This window comes from Apodemus sylvaticus, chromosome 6, assembly GCF_947179515.1.
Source record: "Apodemus sylvaticus chromosome 6, mApoSyl1.1, whole genome shotgun sequence".
Classification (NCBI taxonomy): Eukaryota; Metazoa; Chordata; class Mammalia; order Rodentia; family Muridae; genus Apodemus; species Apodemus sylvaticus.
The window spans coordinates 56,833,298-56,858,139 of NC_067477.1; positions in this window are offsets into that span (position 1 = coordinate 56,833,298).

Here is a 24,842-nt window from a genome sequence, read left to right on the forward strand (position 1 = left end):
TTTGAGGTGCTTCAAGAACCTTCTGACTAAGCAGATTTTTGTCTTTACCTTAGGAGAGCATCATTTGCTCATTGCTTTAATCTCTACAATCTAGACAAGGTGAATGACACTGAAAAATCTGTGTTGTGAGTCCCTCATGCCTTCAGTGCAGCAGTGAGATCAGTTTACACTCCTGTTTGTCTTTGTAGTTTCAATCATGGAAACAGCTTTCTTTCCTATGTAATAATTGCATCTGTTCATCCTAAATGTTTTCTTTTATAATATTTGATTTAGCTGTTTAACCCTGTATAGTACCTGTCTATTTTTTAAACCTCCAAGTTAATTGATGTTCTGTACTGTTTGATATTGAAATATTGAACACTTGGTGGGGGTGGGGAGAGGGGAGACCAGGAAAGGGGATAACCTTTGAAATGTAAATAAAGAAAATATCCAATTTGAAAAGATAGCAGTTTTCAGATTTATACACATCTATGTGATTTCTATAGAAAAAAATGACTCACACAGAAATTCCATTTGATGGCTACAAGAGAAACAGCTACAAGAGTGACTGTAGATAAATGTGGCATGGTGGGGTACTCTGAAGGCACAACGGTGCACTGATAAATTCAAGGAGTTCAAGTACTCCTGAGAAGAGCTTTCTGGGGCAAGGATCATAACTCTGAGAAAGAGGAATGTACTTTGGAGTGCTAGGATGAGTGAATATATTTTAAAAATTACAGTGATTTATCTACAGCTGAGATAAGCCATAAATCTTAGAAAATAAAATTATATATATATATATATATATATATATATATATATATTATATTATCCTTACATTAAATTTACATCATCTATAATTTCTGTCTTTGTTATTGAAGACAATGTTGAAGAAGGGGTTGGGGGTTGGGTATGGTGTGTCATTCCTAAGATCTCATTACCTGGGAGGCTGTAACAAAAAGAAAAAGAGTTTGAAGCCTCATTGGGATACATGCCAGACTCAGTGTCAGTGACTGTTATAATGTGAGACTGCTTCAAAATCGGTAAAAATTAGTTCAGCTGAAGAAGATAGGTAAGGATGAGAGTACAAGGAGAAGTCTGCTATACTGAGTTCAAAGTGTAAGAATTCAATCAGGGTAAGGATGTCAGTGTGTGTGCATTTTATAGAGTGCATTATGATAATAACCAATGTGAAAAGTGAACTGAGAAACAAAGGATTAAGAGGCCATTGTAAGTGACAAAGGGGGCCTAAGTCTCAGCAATGGAATTGTGGATGAGGCAGAAAGATATGCTTAAGACATCACTTATAGTAAATATAAACACCTGCAGGACCTGGAAGTGGTTAAAGAAAAGTGTGAAATCATGCCCACTTGTCCAATTTGAATATACCTGAGCATTTATGTTAATTTCTGAGGAAGAAATTACAGCAAGCACATTTAGTTTAAATGTAGCATAGCTAACTTTAGAAAAGATAAATGTGAAATGTATTTACATAACAAGACCCTGTCCTCTTACCCAAACATACAAATAAAAATCTCATTCACACAGGTTTGTAATTTTGCCAATGGAATGCCAGGATAGTTAGTGCTCATTGTCAAACTGGTTACATTTAGAATCACCGTGGAAACTCACCTCTGGATATGTCCGAGAGTGTTTCCAGAAAGGTTTACATGATCTGGGAGATGTACCAAGAACATGGGAGCCACAATCTCATGAACTCTCTTCCCAGAGGGAACACAAATGGTAAGTAAGGTGAGAAGTAGTCTGCTTTCTCAATAGCAACTGTTAGTTCTCCCCCACCTCCTTCCCTCTGTCTCTCTACATTCAGACTATGGATGCCCTGCAACCAACTGTCTCAAACTCCCAATGTCATGATTTCCCTGGCATGACAGGCCCACTTAACTCTCTCCTTCAAGTTGTATTTCTCAGATATTTATTGAAACAATGAGAAAAAAGACTATATTGCCAAGATGTGTACTTACATTTTTTTTCATTTCAGTGGTAAAATTAAGTCTCATGCAAGGTTCTCAGTCCAAAGATATTGCAAAGAAGTCTGAGCAAAAGTTAAGAGGCATAAAAGTATTTTTATAGACCAATAGTCAACTATTCTGATTATACTAGATGCAGATTAGTTCCAAAACTACCCTTTAATAACTAATTCTGTGGATTATAATGCCCTCCTCCACTGAACATTCATTAGAAGAATCCCTAGATTCTTCTGTTCCTTAAATGAGACATATTCAAGTAACTTCATGACTTTTTGTTTTGTTTTGTTTTGTTTTCCGAGACACGGTTTCTCTGTGTATTCCTGGCTGTCCTGGAACTCACTCTGTAGACCAGGCTGGCCTCGAACTCAGAAATCCACCTGCCTCTGCCTCCCAAGTGCTGGGATTACAGGCGTGTGGAACCATGCCCGGCTAACATATTTTTTTAAAATTCTAGTCAGTATCCTCGTTAGAGCAGAATCTTCAACTTCTCTAACTGCTGAGGTAGCTACTGTACTATGATCCTGGGACAGGCAATGCTCACAAACAGTGTATCTCAGTATTTTACAGCACAGTAAGTTGTACCAACATGGGTATTACTAATGAAGTTTCATACAGGTAATAAACTGGTTGAACTGAATGGTGTCATGTATTGATGTATCACATACTGCCCCCACAAATATCATATGCTGTTTATCTTGGTTGGTCTTTAGGGGCGAAATCACTGAATCCATCAAATGTACAGTGGATGAAAAGGAGAGTGTTTTCAGAAATGAAAGATAGAAGCCAGCCTTTGCAGTAAACTGTCATCCAACAATCCATCCACAGAATAAAAATGTAATCTAGAAAAAGACTTTATGATTTCCAAAACACTTAACTCACATTAGACCACAGCTATATAAATCTATGTAAATCTACAGAACTCCTCAAAGACAGCATAGGGGGACCTATAGCTGGCTATGAATTGAGTTTGAATATTACACAAATAAGATTGCTTATCACATATAAGCAAAGGCAGGCCCTAAGGAAAAACTCTAATGAGTTGGACTTTATTTCAAAAAAACATTAGTTCTTGTAACAAATACTTATGGGAATAAAGGCATAGAGAAAATATTTTCAGAACTTTGAGCTCAAAGAACAACCAACCTCCTGTTCAGTTAAATATGCCAGAAAGTTCAAAGGAGGCTGCTCAGAGACAAAACTCAATGCATGTACCCAGTGCTGGCTCGTGAATATTATAATCTCAACTTGCCAGGAAGGTGTCCCTCATGGGAATAATAGAGGCCTGACTGTTTTATCAGTATCCAGACACTTTCTGATTGGATGTGAAGGTAGACAAACAGGAGGGAATCTATACTTCCTACTGTAAACCTGGGCAAAAGCCCATGGATGGTAATATTGAAGGCCCTTGGGAACATACTACTGTTATGTAGCTAAGTGACTATATTGTTAAACTGCCTTCTAAATATGTCTACTCACATTTGTGAAACTCTCAACCTTGACCAAAGAAGGTTCTTTTTGCAGTGGATAGAGGTCAGTGTAGAGACTGATTCAAAATCATGGAGAAAAGTGAGACTATATCTGCTCCCTCTAAATGGGATATAACCCCTTGACATCCCAGGACTTGAGGAAAGCTACAGAAGCAAAAATAGAAAACATGTGAAAGCTGGAATATGAAAAAGAGTGTGTGACATGCAGTGTTCTGGATATGACATGACCATGGCACTTATATTAGATATGATTACAGGCATAAGACTATTTGCCCAGATAAGTCCTGTCAAAATTCCAGCATAATTGGGGGTGGGGACAGGATCCTGAAGCCCCAACTTTATCTAAAGAGCTATTGGAAGTTGATGGATTCTGGATAGACATCTTTGCTTCTTTGTGAGTTTTTGATAGATTACCCATGTTCTAGTACATGACTACACACACACACACACACACACACACATACACACACACACACAGGCATTTCTATTTGACTGGAGGTATTACAAAAGAAAAGAAAAGTAAAGAAAAGAAAAGAAAAGAAAAGAAAAGAAAAGAAAAAAGAAAAGAAACAGAGGAGCATGAAGTAGTAAGATGAACATTCATGGCTTGGTTTCTGGAGGAAATTGAAGGGAGAGAGAGAGGAAAAGACATATATGAGCAAAGTAGAATATTGAACATGTGTATAATTTTCAAGAATAGATAAAATTTGTTATCTTCAAAATAAAGGAGAACCCCAAATTTCACCAATATAAACACAAAATCTAAGTTTAAAAAGGACAAAAAATTAATGGACAGAAACTTTAACAGGGTGCATTAAAACAGCAAATAAGTAGATAAACTGATAGGAATGAGAAGTAGAAAATAGACTCACAGTTTCTTATAAGACTACTCTTACCAAATTGCTGTTTTCTAGATGGAAAGATGTTTCTTATAAAGATGAGCACACTCCTGCCATTGCTGTGCATCCTGACATTCGCCTAAATATGCTGCAAGCTGACCTCTATATAAGAACCTGCACACAGATGATTATTAGTACATCATCCAGAAACCTAAATGACATTTGGTAATAAGTGAAAGAGTAAGCCGTGCCCCACGCAGACAATGTGCATTCTTCGGTGCTGAAAGCAAATGAGCTGTGGCATGGAGAAAGCTTAGGCAGGCATGGCTATATGTAAGAACGCAATCTGAAATGGCTACACACTGCATGATGGCCACTTTCTGACATAGTATGAATGATGCAAGTGTAGAGGCAGACCAGTGATTGTTAGAGACCAGAGGCCAGGAGGGAAATATGGGTAAATAGATAAAGTATTGGGAAGTTTAAGGCAGTTTAAAAAATGCTATAATAGTGAATATAGATCATTATACATTTTCAACACTCATAAAGTATACAAGGAGGATCCTTGAAAAACTCATGGGATATTTTAGCTGGAAATGGTAGGTTAATAACTGGGCATTGACAGTAACAAATAAACAATGCTAATTCTAAATGTTAATCAAGGAAATCAAGAGAACTAAGTCTGTACAGAAATGCCAAGAGCATCTTTTTCCATTACTCTTATGTTCAATCGAAAATTGCTTTCTTAAACTTGCCTCTCATATTTACAAATATGCTAGATGGTATTACATTCAAGTGATCTATACAAGCAGGGTGTTCTTTGTTATTTTTATTTTATGTCAAAGTAATAAGTATTTGGCATTATGATCTGCAAGGTTGTGAATATAAAGTACTTGACAAAACACTAATACTTTAAGAGGCAAGAAATAGAAAAGAGCACTGTATCTTTAATAAAGCCAGCGTCATAGGGCAAAACCAGCTGTCTTGACCACTCAACATTCACATCCTTTATTTTTCCCACATTGTTTTCTTCTCACACATCATCTGACCTAACGAGAAGATGAGGAAAATTCAATAGTTTTACAATAACAAAAACAAAGACATGACAATCAATCAGTACAACTTTATTTTTATATGTAAGTTTAGGTTAAAGCATACAAATTCAAAAAGCACTCATTCTGTTACATATACAATTATATCTCTGTCTCTCCCTATCCATCTCTCTCACCCTCCCTCTTTCCATCTCCCTTCCCCCCACCCCACCTCCCGCCACCAGACTTCCTGATGTCAAGATGCAGAGATATCCACTAAAACAATGCATCTTGAAAAAATACTTAGATACTCAAGACAGTATCTAACCCCTGAACTGCCAGGGAGATGGTACAATCTTTGTATCTGGGAAATAGCACTTTACTAATATAAGAGAAGCTCAAAAGAGCAAGCTGAAGTTACTATTGCCAAGCTGTCCACATGTGCTGAAGCAGCTTCGGAAAAATGCAGAGAGTTACCAGGACAGCTTCATTACTAAGAATCAGTTCACATGGGAGGGATCATTAGGAGCAATGAGACATCAATCTCTCAATGATCATAACAGAAACCATTATGACTGTAGATAAATTCTAAAGCACAAATTTGGATGTATTCCACAAATAATTACAACTATGGAATGTCCTTCAAATATTCAAGATCACCTGCATGCATAAGGAAGTGATTTCAATGTCTGTGATGGCCATCATACTTTGCCAGAGGGCCAACCTAAAGCACTGTGTTAAGACTGAATGCAAGTCTGAGGCTGTTCTCAGGTGTGAACAAGGCTGTGATGAATTGCAGGAAATTGCTCAGAGGCATGAGGAAGAGTGGTGGGATATGTGCCCATCTCTTCTCTCTCATGTTGTCAGTGAATCTACTTCATAGAGATTAAATTCAAATCCAAGGTAAATGGACAGAAGAAGAAAATGGTAACATAAAAGAACCGTTGGATGACGTTTGCAGCAAACTTCACTTGGATAGATGCAACTTGATCTGTGATGATGCTGGGACTACATTTGATGATGTCTCCAGGTACAGAAATGTTCCTCCCAGTTGACTTCTGCCCATTGTCCAAACTCCACTCTTCAGACTGATGTGGAATAATCTAATCTTTGATACAACTTTATTTCTTTAAATACAGATTGATATTATAGTTTTCTTTTTTCTTTTATTTATTTATTTATTTATTTATTTATTTATTTATTTATTTATCATGTATGTGTTAATGACAGCTCTTCAGTTATCAAAATATTTTTTATTAATGAAATTATTTGTTTGCCTTATATCCCTGCTACTAATTCCCCTCCCAGCCCTTCCCTCTCACCCCCACATCCACTTCACCTACACGTCTCCTCAGAAAAGGGCAGGACACTCATGAAAATCAACCAGCCTTGCATATCAGTGCAGTAAGAATAGGCACATCTTCTTCTATTGAGGTTAGGCAAGGCATCCCAGTTAGGGAAAAGGGATCCAAAGGCAGGCAATGTAGTCAGGGACAGGCCTTATATTAGTCAGGGAAATGTAGAGTCACAGAACTTATAGAATGAATATCTCTATATATTAAGAGAATTTACTATAAGAACTTACAGTCTGTAGTCCAACTCACCCAACAATGGGCATCTGTGAATGGGAAGCTAGTAGTGAAAGTCTAGTAGCTGCTCAGTCCACAACACTAATTGTTTCAGCTGGTCTTTTGTACAAGCTGGAATCCTGAAGAGGTGGGTTCTGACACAGATACTGGCAAGTAAGTGCAAGCAGGTGAAGAAGAGTGAGTCTTCTTTCTTCCAATGTCTTTATACAGGCCTTCAGCAGAAGGTATAGCTCAGATTAAAGGTGTGCACAGCACACTTGCATGTGGAGTTTGCTTTGTCCTAGACTGACCTTGAACTAAGAGATCTGCTCGTCTCAGTCTCCTAGAATTAAAGACATGTATTAACTTGTCTGGGCCTAAGCTTTTCATGGCCACTATGCCTAAAGATCTCCATGTAATGATCCAGGTCATAAGCCTGTGTCGTCCTACCTCAATATCTGGATCATTGGTGTGCCCTCCATTTCTGAAATGTAATTCATTCCAGATGTGGTCAAGTTGACAACCAGGAATAGCCATCACAGGCTTTGTTCCTGCTTTAAAATTCCCACATGAAGACCCAGCTGCACAACTGTTACAAATGTGCACAGGGCTTAGGTCAGTCCCATTCCCGCTCTCTGGTTGACAGTTCATGCTTTAAGAGCCTCTATAGGCCCAGCTCGATTGATTCTGTAGGTTTTCTCATGGTGATCCCGGCCCCTCTGGCTCCTTCATTCTTTCCTCCCACTCTTCCACAGAACTCCACAAGCTCAAGTTAATATTTAGCTGTGGAGGAAGCTTCTGTAATGACAGTTATGCTAGTCTCTTTTCTGCAAGTGAGGCAGAATATCATCAATATTGTCGAGTGGCAGGCTCCCTCTCGTGGCATGGGTCTTAAGCTGGGCTAGTCATTGATTGGTCCTTTTCTCACATTCTGCTTTTTTACCCAGGCATATCAGGTAGGAAGGACAAATTTGGGGCATAAGGTTTTGTAGCAGCTGCATTGATGTCTCAATACCTCCAATGGAAGCCTTGCATCTCTTTCTTTAGGTTAGAGAAATTTTTTTTCTACAATTTTGTTAAAAATATTCTCTGGGACTAGGAGCTTAGAATTTTCACCTTCTTCAATTCCTAATATTCTTAGGTTTGGTCTTTCCATAATGTCCCAAATTTCCTGGATATTTGTGTCAGAAAACTTTCAAACAACATTTTCTTTGAGCAATGTATCAGTTTCTTTTATTGTATCTTCCACACCTGAGATTTTCTCTTTCATCTGTATATTGCTGGCAATGCTTGTACTTGTAATTTCTGTTCTCTTACTGAAGTTTCCATCTTCAGGAATACTTTCGTTTTTGTTATCTTTATTGCTTCTATTTCAATTTTCAAGTCTTGAACAGTTTTAGTCATTTCCTTTACTTGCTTAATTGTGTTTTCCTGTATTTGTTTATGGGATTTAGTCATGTCTTCTTTAAAGGCCTCTGTCATCATCATAAGATTGAACTTAAGATCATTTTCTTGTGCTTCAGCTGTGTTTAGATAACCAGGGCTTCCTGTAGGAGGATAACTGGACCTGGTGGCATTGCATTGCCCTGGCTCTTGTTGATTGTGTTTTTACACTGGCCTTTAGCCATCTGTGTTTTGTGACTGTTATGGATTTGAATGCTAATTTCTGAGTTTATCTTTGTTGGGTTGGTGTTACTTTCCCCTGGCTTATGTTTCCTTTCTGCTTGCCTGTGTGGCCTGGGGTTCTGGTGACTAGTGAGTCTTCAGATTCAGCAGGGTGTCTTTTCCAAGGATTTTTGTGGTCCATATGACCTCTGTAGCTTAGGGTGCTAACCTTGCCTCAGGAGTCACTACTACCACCACAGCCTGGGGTACCTGGTGCCAGAATGGCCAGCAGGCAGAGTTTTGCGGTAGAAAATGGAGTCCAGGGGATGCAACGTAGTTTACTGCTTTTGGGCATGCTTTAGGACTTGGCAGACATGGGTGTGGGCGTGGGGGGATAATACCTGGTTGTCTCTGGTACCATCAGGCCTCCAGGAACACAGGCCTAGAAAATGGAGCATCTCATTGGTTGTCTGAATATTTTATGTATTCCATCCATGATTAGAATGTGATAAAACATATTTACATTTCCTCCACAGTGATGCTTGTAGTTAGACCTTTCTGTGTATTGAAGAAGCCCCAGAAGCAGAAAGTCTTGGATAGCTATTCTAAGTTTGGCAGTACTATGATTTTAGTTGAGTGCTGGCATAACAGTGGCCTGTGCGGAGTATGAGCTAGATATTGCTGAGTACTTAAGGCATTTCCTAAAAAGTAGGCACTCTTAAATTTTTTATTCTGTTTCTGTGAGTATGGATGTAAGCCTGTGTGTGTATGGGTATGTAGGGTGAGCAGGAGAGGGCATAAGATTATTCTCTGGAGCTGGAGATGCAGGCAGTTGAGAGCCTCTCTGTGGGTGCTTGCATTCTCTGGAAGAGCAGAAATTGTTCTTAACTAAAGAGTTATTTCTCCAGACTCAAGGAAGAAGTGGTTATGTCACAACAAGAAAAATAAAATATTCAAATGAAGATTGCCTGAGGTCTTGAAAGGTTCTGGAGCTTGGACTAGAAGGAATCTCATCTCTGCTCAAAGTCCAGGACACCAGAGATTATCCTCTCTCACAGGTTACCTCAGCCCTCTTCCCTGTCCGTCTTCAGTACAGTGACATGACAAAGTATGAAAATGTGTGATCCTGAAACTTGACTGCAAATGGCATTCATCTCAAAAGTCTTTTTAAATTTTTATCATGCTTAAAGCCTCAACCCTGGACAATTCTTGTGAATCAGAAAATTGATTCTGTGCACTGAAACTTTGAAACTTTTAAGCAGTGATCATGTACAGTCAGAGTCACTGTCTACTGCCAGACACCTGAGCTATTACTTTAGTTCAACAATGACTTCAGGTACTTTTGCTGAATCTAATGCCCCTTATTTTATACCTAAGTGAGGACACAAAGGCTAGACCTAACATGTACCACAATTAAATTTTATCTTACTGGATTGAGTCCATTAATGTAGCCTGTTAAGGGATCTTAATTGAACCTGATTCTGTCACCCAGCATATTTCTTAAACCTTCCAGCTTCGTGGCTTCTAAAAATGTCACAAGCATTCCTTTGATATTTTCATCTGAGTCATAAAGCAAATCAGTGGGCAGAAAACAGCCTTCAAGCATGTCGGCTTGACATCCTCAGACACCGGCATCCAAATACAAATTTACATAATTATGCTCGCCTGTGGTTCAATTTGCCATTTTACTCATAGGAGTGCTGTTAATGACCTTTAAAAATTGGTGAAATACAAATATTCTAACTGCAGCATATTTTTCTGCCTCCACGACTAGAAGTGCAGAAGGGCATCCAGTCAGGGAAGGATATTCTTAGCGTGAGTGTATGGGTCTGCTGAGCTTTGCTTAGCACTGGGATACACAATGAGAAACATTTAACACATAAAGTGCTGATTGCTGTGATGTGCCACCCAAACACCTGCCTTTAGGAAGTGAAGGACTGTGGCCCCAGTCACTGGAGCACCACTAGCTTCAGTGCTGTGGAAATTATCCCAGCAGAAAATCACTCTAATGCACCAGGAAAGACTTTCTTCCCAGGAAACCGGAGTCTAACTGACTGATCATCAGCAAAACAAAATTACACAAACTACCCATAGGTTCTCACCTTCCTAACTGTTTGCAGGGTCAGCTGGGGTCTCATCAAATTCATATCAAAACTACAATATACTCTCCCTTCCTCAGTTCAAATCAACTCTCTGTTCTCATTAATCATCCATTTCAGTTGGACATTTATTCCCCCCTAAATCTGCATGCTAATCTTAAATGTCAGAGCCATTCTTTCAAAGACTCTACAACCAATGGCATACAGGGTATAGCAGAGCTCTGAAGCATGTAGAAGACCAGTAACTTTCCCCAAACATGAATAATTGTTGAGCTGAAGGCAATGAAAAAGAATCAGTTACAAGATTCTGCCTGCATCCTATTTTAGTAAAACCTGGACATAGTGTTATAAAGATAAAAGGAATGTTGCTTCCTCTACTGGAGGGAAAATAAGGGTTGATGATTGAATTCACCTTAAGATCACACTTAGCCTGTTGACAGGTCCAGTGGAGTTCACATGAATAAGCTTTAAGAACCTCTCTCTACCAGTTTGTTTTCCCCCAATAAATTACTGCATAAGAGGTTCAAAGTCCTTTTCTTTTGTCTTGCCACTTTTCTAAAACTCTGTTCCTTGTTGCAAAGGCAACACAGACTGAAATTTTTATCTCCAAAAATTTTTCACTGTCTATGAATTAACTTTATGTGTATGAAATCTTTATGTTAAGAAGCTTCTGTTTGCTTCCCTTGATTAATCTATCTTTTGTAACAAGGGTTGAATCCAGCTAAGAACCAATGATACCTTTGTTAATCCCACAGAAAGGGAATTTTTGAGACAACTTAGATGATCAAAAGTGGCCAATAACATGACAGTGGATTGACACATCACACTGATTATTGTGATGGTCAACACAACAATCAAGGAATGTAGAATGTAGTATCATAGTAGCTAGATGTGACTAGGGTCTTAAGAAGACTACTGTTAGCTGGGCACTGGTGGCACATGCCTTTAAACCCAGCATTTGGGAGGCAGAGGCAGGCATGTTTCTGAGTTTGAGGCCAGCCTGGTCTACGAATGAGTTCTAGAACAGCCAGGGCTATGCAGAGAAACCCTGTCTCAAAAACAAACAAACAAACAAAAAAACAAAAAAACAACAAAAAACAAACAAGCAAACAAAAAAAATAAAGCGAAGAAGAGTATTGTCTTCTGGTTGAAGAGCATGACATTTAAGCAAAAGCATTGCTGTACTCATTCCTTCCCTCAGGAAGTGATTGAAATCAAAGTCCATGAGCAGAAAGAGAAGGAAATAAATCTGATCAGAGAAAGAAGTTGTTACTGTTGTTAGTTCCAAGAATATGATGAACGAACTGGGACAATAGAAATAAGCTTTTATTTCTTCCCACTGTCCAGTTATAAGTTTGAGAGCATGAGATGTGAATACCATTGTCTGACTATTGACAACTCAATGAGGTGGCCTTGGTGAGTCTGTGCAGAAATATAATTAGAACTTTCACCTCTCTCTCTTGGAACTTTACTGGGAATTTGAGCACAGTATTCACTTGGAGTGACCACAGCTTTCAGAGCCCTTTATAGTTTGCAATCCTTAACTGATTTTGTAGCCTCTTTCAAATATACCTATCACACAAAGAGTGGATTCTCCTCATACACAACCTCTTCTTTTCTCATATCTGCATGCCAGATATGAGAAAATGCTAGCTGTGCTTCTCAGAAAATGCACAAATGCCACAGCCTTAGAACGTCCATCTCTTACCCAGTTAGAAGATACCCATCCTTGCTATTTTCTCTTCTCTGATGCAAAGTTTTTCCCATAGCAGTTATGTTTTATAAATTTATATCAGAAAGTAATTCAAACACCTAAAAATAATTAATTCACATAATAACATCTATATGTTATTGAATGGTGAACCTTTTGACATTGAATTATATGACATGGGCTAAAATTGCATTTTTAAAGGGCTTATATTTAGATGATAAGCATTAGATGAAAGACTCATACTGTAATTCTTTGGTAATACTTTATAATGCCAAAGATGAACAAAACAAAGTGCATGCGTGCACGTGCACACACATACCATCTTGCTTCCTAATAAAGAAAATATTTTCTCAAACCTAAATAACTTGTAGAAGTGTTGACTACTCTATAAAACAGGAAACAATGAAATCACCATTTGTACTTTAGCCTGAGAGCCAAGTTGTCTTGACTACTTGGAACTATTCTTTACTGGAGACATGACCTTGTGCTCAAAAAATTATCTACACTGGTGCTAGCTACATGGCTCAGTGTTTAGGAACACTGGCTGTTCTTCCCAAGAAGCTGGATTCAGTTCCCAGAACTTACATAGTAGGTTACTACCACCTGTAACTTTAGCCCCAGAAAAAACTACCACTGTCATCTGCTCATCAAGGACACCAAGCATATACCTGGTGAACAGACACATATATATGCATATTTTTTAAAACAATGTATTTAAGAGTAGTCTGTTTTTTCACAATATTAATTTATTGATTATTTGTCTCTCACTGAGCTTCTTTACAAGACTGACATGGTCTTGTTCACCACATGCTCATTTGCTTGCAGCCTAGAGGAGTCCAACATGTAAACAAGCATTTCACACTTTAAGCAGTTGTGATCTGTCCTCTCTCAAGTTTGATATATAATAAAGATAATAATAGCAAAGAAATATATAAGAATAATGTGTATTGAAATAATAAAGGGATTCAGCCAGAATACTGAGTGAAAAAGAATGTGTCAATTAAGAGAAAGAAAGGAAAAACTCATAATTGATGAAAGTGAGAGGAGACTTAGCCTGAGCCAGTAGACAGAAATAGATGGAGTGTATAATGGAGACATCCTGCTAAGAACCCTTCATATAAACAGCCCCTAACTGAACTATATTAAACAAAAGGAAAGAAATAATTTGATTCACATAATCTCACTGATAGAAAAGGGGTAGTGCTGGCCTTCAAATGCTGAAATCAGTACCATGGCTATTATCTACAATGTCTGACATTGCTTCTTATTTCCAATTTATTTTAATATTTTCTCTTGCAGTCTGACCTTGTTGTATACACAAGTACCAGTGATTTCTAAACTGATGTCTTAGAGTATTGTTCAAATGTCTGTTTCTTTCCAAATACATGCTGACAATGTATTGGCACGGTCAAGCTTTATTTCAAAAGTCCATGAAAAAAATACATCAACTTCAGGACATGAGAAGGGAAAGCAGGGGAAGGGCAAAGCCTGGAGTCCAGTGGTATGGAGGCTTCACCTGTGGATTCGAGCTGCTGGAAGTTCACAACTCCAGGAGGGAAAATCACATACCCACACAGAGACGGACAGATGAATAGCTTGGTTGATTAACGAATAGATTGATTGATGAATCTGAGTGGAAACCATTCGAGAACTATAGGATCCATCAATGTGCAATATTCTGACCTCTAGTCACACAAGTTATCATTGCTCCTTGTTGCAGCTTGATTGTTGCAAACAACACTATTAGCATTTTTAAACTTCAAAAAGAATAAAAAGATTTCATTCTCATCAAGCTCTCTTATCCCTAAGTTAAATCTTTATATTTCTGTTTTGCAAATGTCTCCATTTGCATAAAATTGTCTGTGAACAATTAGAGTTAATTAAGATAATTTACCATGTAAAAGTAAAGCTGCCTTATCAGTAGGTATCAGCTTGTTAAGCAAACAAAGAACACATTTCGGGGAAAATAATCAGCCCTCATTACCAAGTAGAACACAAGTAGGGAAAAAAATTAGAAAAGCTCCTTCCAGGTTCTTCAAGTCTGGAGGTGTTGTGCAATTAGCAAGCATCCTTAGTAACACATTTGCAATACAGTTCTATAGCTTATATAGTAATTTACATGTTGGCAATCTTCTTGTGTATGAGATGCAATAATATTCCATAAAAACAGAGAAATTTTATAACTGATAAAAGTGAATCCAATAGAAATTCAGTTTCTTTGACGATGCGACACAAAGGTATGTTCCATATTATATTGATGTGCAATAAGTATTTAAGTAACATTAATATATATTATAAAATTATATTTAAATATTCACATATATGTTTTATATACATAAGTATATACACATGCATATAATACACATATCTATGTATATAATTTTATATATATTATGTTTGTATTCATACTATATGTAAATATAAAATATATACTATATTTAAATTTTTCATGAACTTTTTATAATATGGACAAATAAGTGAACTGATATGTTGAGATTTACTCTCGTTATCAGAAGAACATGCCGAAATGTGGAATTAATGAAATATAGAAGTAAGCCCAGTATGGGTTACTTGAAAGATAAGTACTTAAAAGAAAAGGAAAATTACTTATGATATAAAAGAATATAAGCAGCCATTAAGTAGTAGTATCTCTGTATTAAATATTAATGTTTGAAGATAAAATAACAATTTACATTTTACAAATATATCTTTTCCTATGGATGGGCTTACTGACCATTATAAAAGATATAGGTTACAAAATTTTAGTCTTCTTAGAATGAACTCATCATATTCAGGTGGTTTTTGGTATAGTGTGTTGTTAGGGGCTAAAACACAAAAGAAATTATGTTGATTCATAGAAGTAAAATGGTTAGCAGAAAGGACATTTAATAGACAAAATAGTCCTTGTGACTGTGAAAAGAAAATATTGAAGGTGAAAGGTAGTTTAGTCTAGGGTAACTGCCTAGCCATCAATGGTCTGTCTGTCTTCTTTTTGACACAGAAATCATGAAGCTCTAACAATTAAAATTAATTATTTCAATTGTGAGTCAAAGCATAAAAATGAAAAGCATTACATGAATAAAGAGAAAAAAAGCTAGGTTTCTTTAACAGATGATACATCAGAAAAAGAGACAAATGGAATAAAAAGTTATGGAAAACATTTTAATTAATTAAAAGGGGAAAACTTGGAAATTTTACAATAAAACATAAAAAGATCTCAGGGAACATATGAATTCCACCGGATAAGTAAATTTATAATCATCATCATCATCATCATGAACATCATCATCATCATCATCTTTGTGCTAGGCACAGAGATGTGCTGGGCACTGTGATGTGCCCCTGGGGAAGCAAGAGGACTGTGAGTGACAGACCATGTTCTGTTGCCTATGCCCAAAGTAAGAAAATCTGTGAGTAGTATGCAGGATTGATAAAGCATGAGAGAAGGGGGGAATGGGCAGAAAAGATGACAACTGAGAAATGTTTACAGGAAACAGAAACACATGTAAACATTGTAAGGTAAAATACACTGACAAGGTAAGTGTTAGAGAACAGATGTAAGAAAATGTTCAGAAAAGAAGCAAAATCTTTAAGGTATTACAGAAATTATTTATTAAAAACTTATGAAATTTGAAATATACAAATTTGGATGTGTGAAATATTAAACAAGGTATAAAGGATAATATTAAAGATGTAATTAAAATATTACTAAAATAAATTAGATTAAAAATCAAAGATTCTTATGATTCTAATATAACTTTCTGAATAACATCTAAGAACAACAAAGAGTAATTTGTGTAGAGAGCCTTATTGAGGTGCCATGCCACCTGGCAGGAACTTGACATTGACCAATGTGAAGTTCCTGCCCCAGCCTTTGAGCAGGAACTCCTTTGTTAGCCATAATCCCCTCCACCTGGGGTGGAGCACTCAGACCAAGGTGAAACCCTTTGTTCTTCAAGAACCTGCAGTTTCCTGAGAAACACCAACCACCTGCTGAGCAACTGAATCAGTTCTGCAGAGAAGCTTTCAGCCTTTGGGGGAAGGGTTTTCCCCTGCCTATATATTTGGAGTTCTCCATTAAAGTTTAAGACCTTGAATAGCAGGTGTTATCTTGGTCTCCATCTCTTTTTGCTGCCTTCCCATACATCCCCAGCTTCCCTCCCAGGTAACCCATTCGATGTAACCTCCAGCAGTTACAAATTTGTAATGAATGGACTCTTCATTTTGTAATGTGACATGCCAGGGTATTTGCAAGTGCCTTAATGCAAAGGAAATTTCATATTATTTGCCACTTAACAAAGAAAAAAAAAACTTAACTGAAAAAAATTGTGAGCATATTTAAGAAAAATTTTTCTTCCAAAAATTCAGAATATTTCTTCATATACAATGTGTTAACATTCTAGAGGTTCCAAATCAAGGAAATTGTAACCCAAGCAATTCACTGGTAAACAAATTCTAACTAGAAATCCTAACCAAACTTGTGAATATAGAAGGATAGTATTCTTGTGAATCTATCTTGAAGAACTAAACAGAAGGAAAAACTGACCTAATACATAATTTTTGAAAACAGACAATGTGTAATAAATAACATAAATGTACATAAATACATGTGACAAATAATAATAATGCCTTCAAACAGCTACTGCAAATAGAATTCAAATGAATGAATGGCATGGCTTGTTCAAAAACTCAAGGAGTAAAGTCAGTTCTACATTTAAATACTCTCACCAGTAGCCTCTGTTCCTGTGCTCAGCTACCCAAGGGTAAAAGAAAAAGGAGACTATTGTGAAGAGATACATACATACATACATACATACATACATACATACATACTTTATTTTCACATTCTTTTGTCTAGACTTATGTCACAGAGCTACTCCTAAAATCAAAGCTGAGAAGGAAATGACTGGCTCCCCATGTTTAGAAAGAGGAGAGCCACAAAGAAAAAGGTGTTAATGAGGCAGAATTTAAGATCCTGTATCAGAAAAGAGAGAAGGAAGGAAAGAAGGAAGGAAGGAAGGAAGGAAGGAAGGAAGGAAGGAAGGAAGGAAGGAAGGAAGGAAGGAAGGAAGGAAGGAAGAAAGGAAGGAAAGAAGGAAGAAAGGAAAGAAGGAAGGACATTAAGTGACAATGCAGCTCAACTGACACTTTGTAGAGTATGCAGATCTCTACATCCCCAGCATCCCATAAAACAAGACACTGTAGCAGACACCTTAACACCTATAGCACCCTGGACTTACAGTAAAGAATATAGTAAATTGAAAGACATCTTTGGCTACACAATAAGTTCAAGACTAGCCTATGCTATGTGAGATGTTGTTTCAAAACAATTAAGAGAAGGAAAAAACAACACACTGGGCACTAAGCTTTATATGAAATAATCTAAATAAATACCAGAACATAAAAAGGGAAATTAAAAAATATTAATATAGAAGATTTTGAATTATAACATAAAGCTAGTAATTATACAAACAAAAGGGAAACCAATAATTAGCAATAAAACATATTGTATCTTTGAAAAAATATCATACAGCATCATTTAGTGAATATAAATGACCATATATAATGAAATATAAGTTGGGGGAGAAAAATTAAATCATAAGAAATGACTTTTTGTAAATTAATAAAGGAAATTTGAATACTGGATAAGACTGACTTTTTAAAGAAAATGCTATTTATAGCTTCAAAGAAATCTAATATATAGTAAAAATTAGTACAAACATGTTTAGATTCAAAAGTTGAAGAAATTAATTAAGGTCAGACATTGACTGAAAACAATATTCAAGACAGTTCTTCACGCTTAATCGAAATGACTCCAGATGGCAAAACAACCAGGTAGGAAAAGGAAAGAATTACTAGAGTGAATAGCCAAAATTGAATGATAACTGATTAACCACAGAAAGCAGTGATATCAATATTAATATAAAATGAATGATAATAGGATACCATAAAAAATAAATCTAAAGGGCAATAAAGTCATAGTACTGCAAAATTCACACTTTACAAAAAGTACTTGAAAACTATTTTAGAATGTAGCAGTCATGGTTGTACATTGTAAATTCTAGGATATTCCCTGAAGGGCATAAGAGTATATACTATATACTATATACTATGAAGATAATTTAAAATACATGGTATAATAAATATTCATCGTTTATTAGAGAAGGTAAAAAGGATTGAGAAGGTGAAAGATAAGTCATGTGAAGTGACTTATCACATTCAGAAGAATGTGTCTAGAAAAAAAATAAGACTATATGTTCCCATAGGAATTCTTCCCAAGAGAATCAAATTTTATAAAAATAACAAGCTTGGCTTCTTTTGTTTCCTGTCTTCCTTTGTGGACTTTGTTCTGTGTCCCCTTTTGCAATTGTGATATTTTCTGATGAGGCTCTCACCAAGGCTGAACACTTAAAGTGTCAGACTCATGAATCTTTAGCTGTGTGAAGTTAAGTAAACTGCCGTAAAAAGAACCACTTTAAATATTTCTCTAAAACACACATAAACAAATGGACCAGGACAATCTGCATGAGACTGTTTAGATATACTCACTAGCAAAAAGAACAAAATTATGCAGGATTACATTAAATCAAAATGCTTATGTGTGGTAAGGGAAGCAAACAGGAAGAAGACCGGTAGGTGTCCAGTGGACATATGAAAAGCCACTGAATTCCATTAGTTATTATAAAAATGTAACTCCAACTTGCATTAGGTATGTATCAAATAACAGAACTAACGAGTACTAGCAAGAACTAAGTATTAATCACCTGAAACACTGGCAAAGAAAATGTGCTCTATATTCACATGGACTATTACTAAGCCAGAAAAAAATAAAAAACTCATTTTCAACCTAGAGGTCAGTGTATAAAATAAGCCAGTTGAGCAGTAAAATAATTAAGAGGTGATCCAGATTATTTGTGGACCTTAAAACAGTTGGTCTCATAGTTAAGAGGACAGCAGTTAGCACAAATTAGAGATAAGGGCAAAAGAAGGAAGGGGTGAGTAGGGACATACTTAAAGTTAGGAGAGATAAGACATGGCATTTTATTGCACAGAAGGAAAACTATATTAACAATGTATTAAAAGTTTTCAAAATATCTAAAAGAAAAGATTCAAAGCATAGCACTACAAAGAAATAAGAAAGGTAACAATCAGTACATATGCAAATTGCCTTTTTTCCTTCACAACACAGTGTGTAAGGAAATCTAAATATCATGCTACATAGCATACGCATGCAAAACTTTCATGTTCATCAAAAAGACATGGTATGCTAGCAAGAATTGCTTACAGTGCACTTACAAATACCCACTTTATATTTTTGTTAAAACTAAGTAACTTCTTAAAGACTCAGGCTACATTTTAAAGTATATATTTAACATTTTCAATATTATCTTAGTTCCTAAAATAGTTTGTTTTTTTACTGAAATATGGTTATTAGTTTTTGCAAACTGGTATCTGGAAGCCCCCATCCCTACTCCCACTCCATCCCGACCCTCTCTCCTTTCCTCACCCCCCTCCCCCATCCCCACCCCAGTCCTCCATTCCTCCCCCTTTCTCCCGACTCCTCACTGATGAGGTCTCATGTGGTCATGATGTGGTCATGATGTTTTGAAATTTACTACATAGGTAAAAGATGAGCTAGCACTCCTCGCTCACCTCCTTCTACTTCCCAAAGCCTGGGATCTCAGGCCTGTACCATTACTCCTTGCCACAATGTGTTTTTATTAAATCCATTATTAAAGTACTTGAAAACTAAACTATATTTCAGAGGGAAAATGTATTTTCCATAGTATTTGTTCCTCAGAATAATCAGCAACATTTTATTCTCTGGTTAGTCTTAACACAATTATCTTTTTTAAGGCAGATAGCAACACTCCAAAATAACTACACTATACACAGTTAAGAAAGGGACTAGAGAAAACCAGATGAATTATGAACCAAATTTTATGGAGCGAACAAAAATCTAAGGCTACGTTAAAATAAACTAAACTTTTGTGGAAATAAGACCTATAGTACTGAAACAGATCGACTGGAAAAAATACTGATTGATTCAGAAAAGTCATCTCCATCACCTTTTAATTTTCTGCTGGGAACAACCTAGGGTCCTATAATGCTAACAGCCCCAATGTTAAGTCCATCCTTAAAAGTCTGGACACTAAACCGAGCTGCACAAAATTTTAAAAATCCTCATGAAAAGTGAATAATTTAGTAGCAAGAGGCAAAACCTAGAATCATCACTTGCAATTTTAAAGGTAAACAAATTCTCTTGTTACTGACTCCCGAAACACAGATTTAATTGTTAAAACACAAACACAAAGCTATCATAATAATTATGTCTTCATAGGAATGGCTGTTTATTTGCGTGCAGAAAAGCAGCAGCCGGCCGGGTAGAGTGACATAGCACCGTGCAGAAGCTGCTAAAAGGCAACGAGGAATAGTCATTTTAAAAATTAATTTAAAACAATTTCCAAACACGCCAAGGGAAAACAAAAATCATTAACCAGTATTATTAATATTCACAGCAGCTGCTCCACAATCATGAATCAAATCCCTGTGTTCAAACTTACTTTTTAATACAGCCGCTTAAAATACCCTATTAGTCTCTAGTTCATCATACACCAGTGGACTGAAGATAGCATTAATTTAAATTTCTTATAGGTCTATCAAATATTTTTATAAAAGGATGTACACTCTCCATGTGAAGGATTATATGTAAGATTGGTTTGCTGCTATTTTGCCTTAGAGAAATCTACCCAAAGCCTATCATTTCTCTCAAACACAATGGTAATAGGAAGCAATTAGAGGTCTTTTTTTTTCAATGCACTTGACTTGTTCAACTTAGCCATCCAGCCTGCAGCCAAGAGGCCATGATATTCTATTCTCTTGGATCTTCAGGGCTCACGTTTGTGATGTCTGCTGTCCGGAGTATTTTCATTCCTCTATATAAATTGATGTGTTTGTTCAAAGGGAAGATGAAAATCAAAGTATTGATGTAATATATGACTATCCAACTGTGTCTGCCCAAATCTATGCAAGGTCAGGCAGGATCCTCTTCAAAATTTAGCCCATATGTTCTTCTTTGTGCTTGAAAGTAAGGGAAGAAAATACCTTGTGTAACAGGATCTATTATAAAGCATTCAGTTGAGAATTTCTAAAACTTCTGTCCCTTGCTTTACAATCATAACCTAAACATTTTAGTACACACACACACACACACACACACACACACACATAACTGCTCACAGTTACATTGAACAGGTTACCAGGTTACCTGGAAGGAAAGCTGGGGATAGAAGATTCCCTAGCATTTAATAAGGACACATGCTCCACTATGTTCATAGCAGCCCTATTTATAATAGCCAGAAGCTGATGTTCCTCAACAGAAGAATGGATACAGAAAATGTGGTATATTTCCACTATGGAATACTGCTCAGCTATTAAAAACAATGAATTCATGAATTTCTTAGGCAAGTGGGTGGAACTGGAGAATATCATCCTGAGTGAGGTAACCCAATCACAAAAGAACACACATGGTATGAATTCACTGATAAGCAGATATTAGCCCAGAAGATTGGAATACCCAAGAAACAATTCACATAACAAATGATGCCCAAGAAGAAGAAAGGAGAGGCCCCTGGTCCTGGAAAGGCTCAGTGCAGCAATGTAGGGGAATACCAGGACAGGGAAGTGGGAAGGGATGGATTGGGGGACAGGGAGAGAAGGGGGCTTATGGGACTTTCAGGGAGAGGAGATCCAGGAAAGGGAAAATAATTTGAAATGTAAATAAAGAATATATCAAATTAAAAAAAAGAAAAACAGAAAAAAGGAAAAAGCCGAAAAGAAAAGAACATAGTAGCGGGAGTGAATTGAAGCCAAGACAAATAGATTTTTCTGATCAAGGCTCAAAGTTTAATGGTGGTCTCTGGAGGAACCCTTTGCCCAAAGTCTGGAAACTCTCGAAGAACCAGAACCAGTTCACTAGCTCTGCAGGTGGCTAGTGTCAAGTGGATAGTGCCTCTCAGGAAACTGCAGGTCCTTGGAGAACAATGGGCTTCACCTTGGTCTGAGTGCTCCACCATAGGTGGAGGGGTAGTGGCTAGCACAGGAATTCACTCGCAAAGGCTGGGAGAGGAACTTCACCTTGGTCAATGTCAAGTCCCTGCCAAGGGACATGGCACCCCAACCCACAGACACAGCCTTGAGATATAAAATATGTCAATATTTAGCTATACAAGTAACAATATAGTCATGTAATATGTTTGTGAACAGACTTAGATGTAGGTATCAAGACCTTTCTAAAATCAGAAAAAGAATCATAGTTTTGTGCTAAAGAAGAATTGGCTTGTTATGTAAAGCTATTGAAGATCCATGTGTCAATAAAATGTTTGTTTTATTAAACTCACCCATAAAATGATGAATTGCACATAATCACACTGGTTAACTGTTCAACTCTCAAGCAATCTTATAGCAGAATTATTTCTGAATTATTAATCTTATTTTCTGAATAGTGAAGATTATCATGGAAAATTTTATATAAATATAATAGTGGTAGGCATAAAATATTCCTAAGTTGATTGAAAGTGGAATTATAAACATTTTCTGATAAACTTGAAGATTTACATGGAAAATATTTCTGATAAAATTGAAGAAATATAGAGAAAAACATGTTAAAATTAAAGAGTATCATGGAAATTATATAGATAAAATGATAGGCATAAAGATAATTCTAATTTGATTGAAGGTGGAATTACAAACATTTTCAGATATCATTGAAGATTTACATGGAAAATATTTCTGGTAAAATTCAAGAAATATATTAGACAAACACATTAAAATTGACTATTTCATAGAAAAATTTACATATGAAATGGTAGATATAAAAACTCTTTCTAAATTAATTGAAGGTGGAATTAGAAACATCTGTGATAAAATCAAAGATTTACATTGAAAACATTTCTGATAAAATAGAGGAAGTATATAGAAAGACATATTAAAATTGAAGATTATCATGAAAAATAATGCAGATAAAATGGTAGACATAAAGACATTACTAAGTTGATTAAAAGGGGAATTACAAACATTTTCTGATAAAATTGAAGATTTACATGAGAAATATTTCATTAGTCTATGTCTTTTTATTGGGGGGGGGTTGAGTCCATTGTTGTTAAGAGATATTAAGGAACTGTTTCTTCCTGTTATTTTTGATGTTATTTTTATCTTTGTGTGGGTATCTTCTTTTGGGTTTATTGGAAGAAGATTACTTTCTTGCTTTTTCTGGGGTGTAGTTTCCATCCTTGTGTTGGCATTTTCCATCAATTATCTTTTGTAGGGCTGGATTTGTGGACAGATATTGTAGTGTGTAAATTTTATCATGGAATATATTGGTTTCTCCATCTATGATGATTGAGAGTTCTGCTGGGTATAGTAGCCTGGGCTGGCATTTGTGTTTTCTTAGGGTCTGTATGAGGTCTGCCCAGGATCTTCTAGTTTTCAACATCTCTGGAGAGAAGTCAGGTGTGATTCTAATAGATCTGCCTTTATAAGTTACTTGCCCTTTTCCCTTACTGCTTTTAATATTCTTTCTTTGTTTAGTGAAGTTGGTGTTTTGATTATTATGTGACAGAGGAATTTCTGTTCTCGTCCAGTCTGTTTGGAGTTTGAAGGCTTTTTGTATGTTCAAGGACATCTCTTTCTCTAAGTTAGTGAAGTTTTCTTCTACAATTTTGTTGAAGATATTTACTGTGCCTTTAAGATGTAAATTCTCACTCTCATCTATACCTATAATCCTTAGGTTTGGTCTTCTCATTGTGTCCTGGAGTTCCTGGATGTTTTGGGTTATCAGGTTTATTCATTTTGCCTTTTCTTTAACTGTTGAGTCAATGTTTTCTATAGTATCTTCAGCACCTGAGATTCTTTCTTCTATTTCTTGTATTCTGTTGTTGATGCTTGCATCTATGGCTCCTGAATTCTTACCAAGGTTTTCTATCTCCAGAGATGTCTCACTTTGTGATTTCTTTATTGTTTTTACTTCCACTTTTAGATCCTGGATGGTTTTGTTCAGTTCCATCACTTTATTGTTTGTGTTTTCTTGTAATTCTTTAAGGGATTTTTGTGTTTCCTCTTTAAGGGCTTTTTACCTGTTGACCGATATTCTCCTATATTTCTTTCAGGGAGTTATTTAAGTCTTTCTTGAAGTCCTCTATCAGCATCATGAGATACGATTTTAAATCCAACTCTTGCTTTTCCGGTGTGTTGGGGTATCCCGGGACTTTCTGTGGTGGGAGAACTGAGTTCTGATGTTGCCAGGTGGCCTTGGTTTCTGTTGGTGGTGTTCTTGTGCTTGCCTTTCTCCATCTGCTGCTAGTTGGTATTGTTGTCTCTGGCTGGAGTTTATTCCTCCTGTGGGCCTGTAAGCCTGTGTCTTTACTCCTCTGAGCTCAAAAGTGAAAGGTCTGCTGGGAGGTATCTCTCTCCTGGTGGGCTATGCACAGAAGGTTGTGGAGTCTCCCAGCTCCCTGGTGCAAATGGTGGAGGGAAG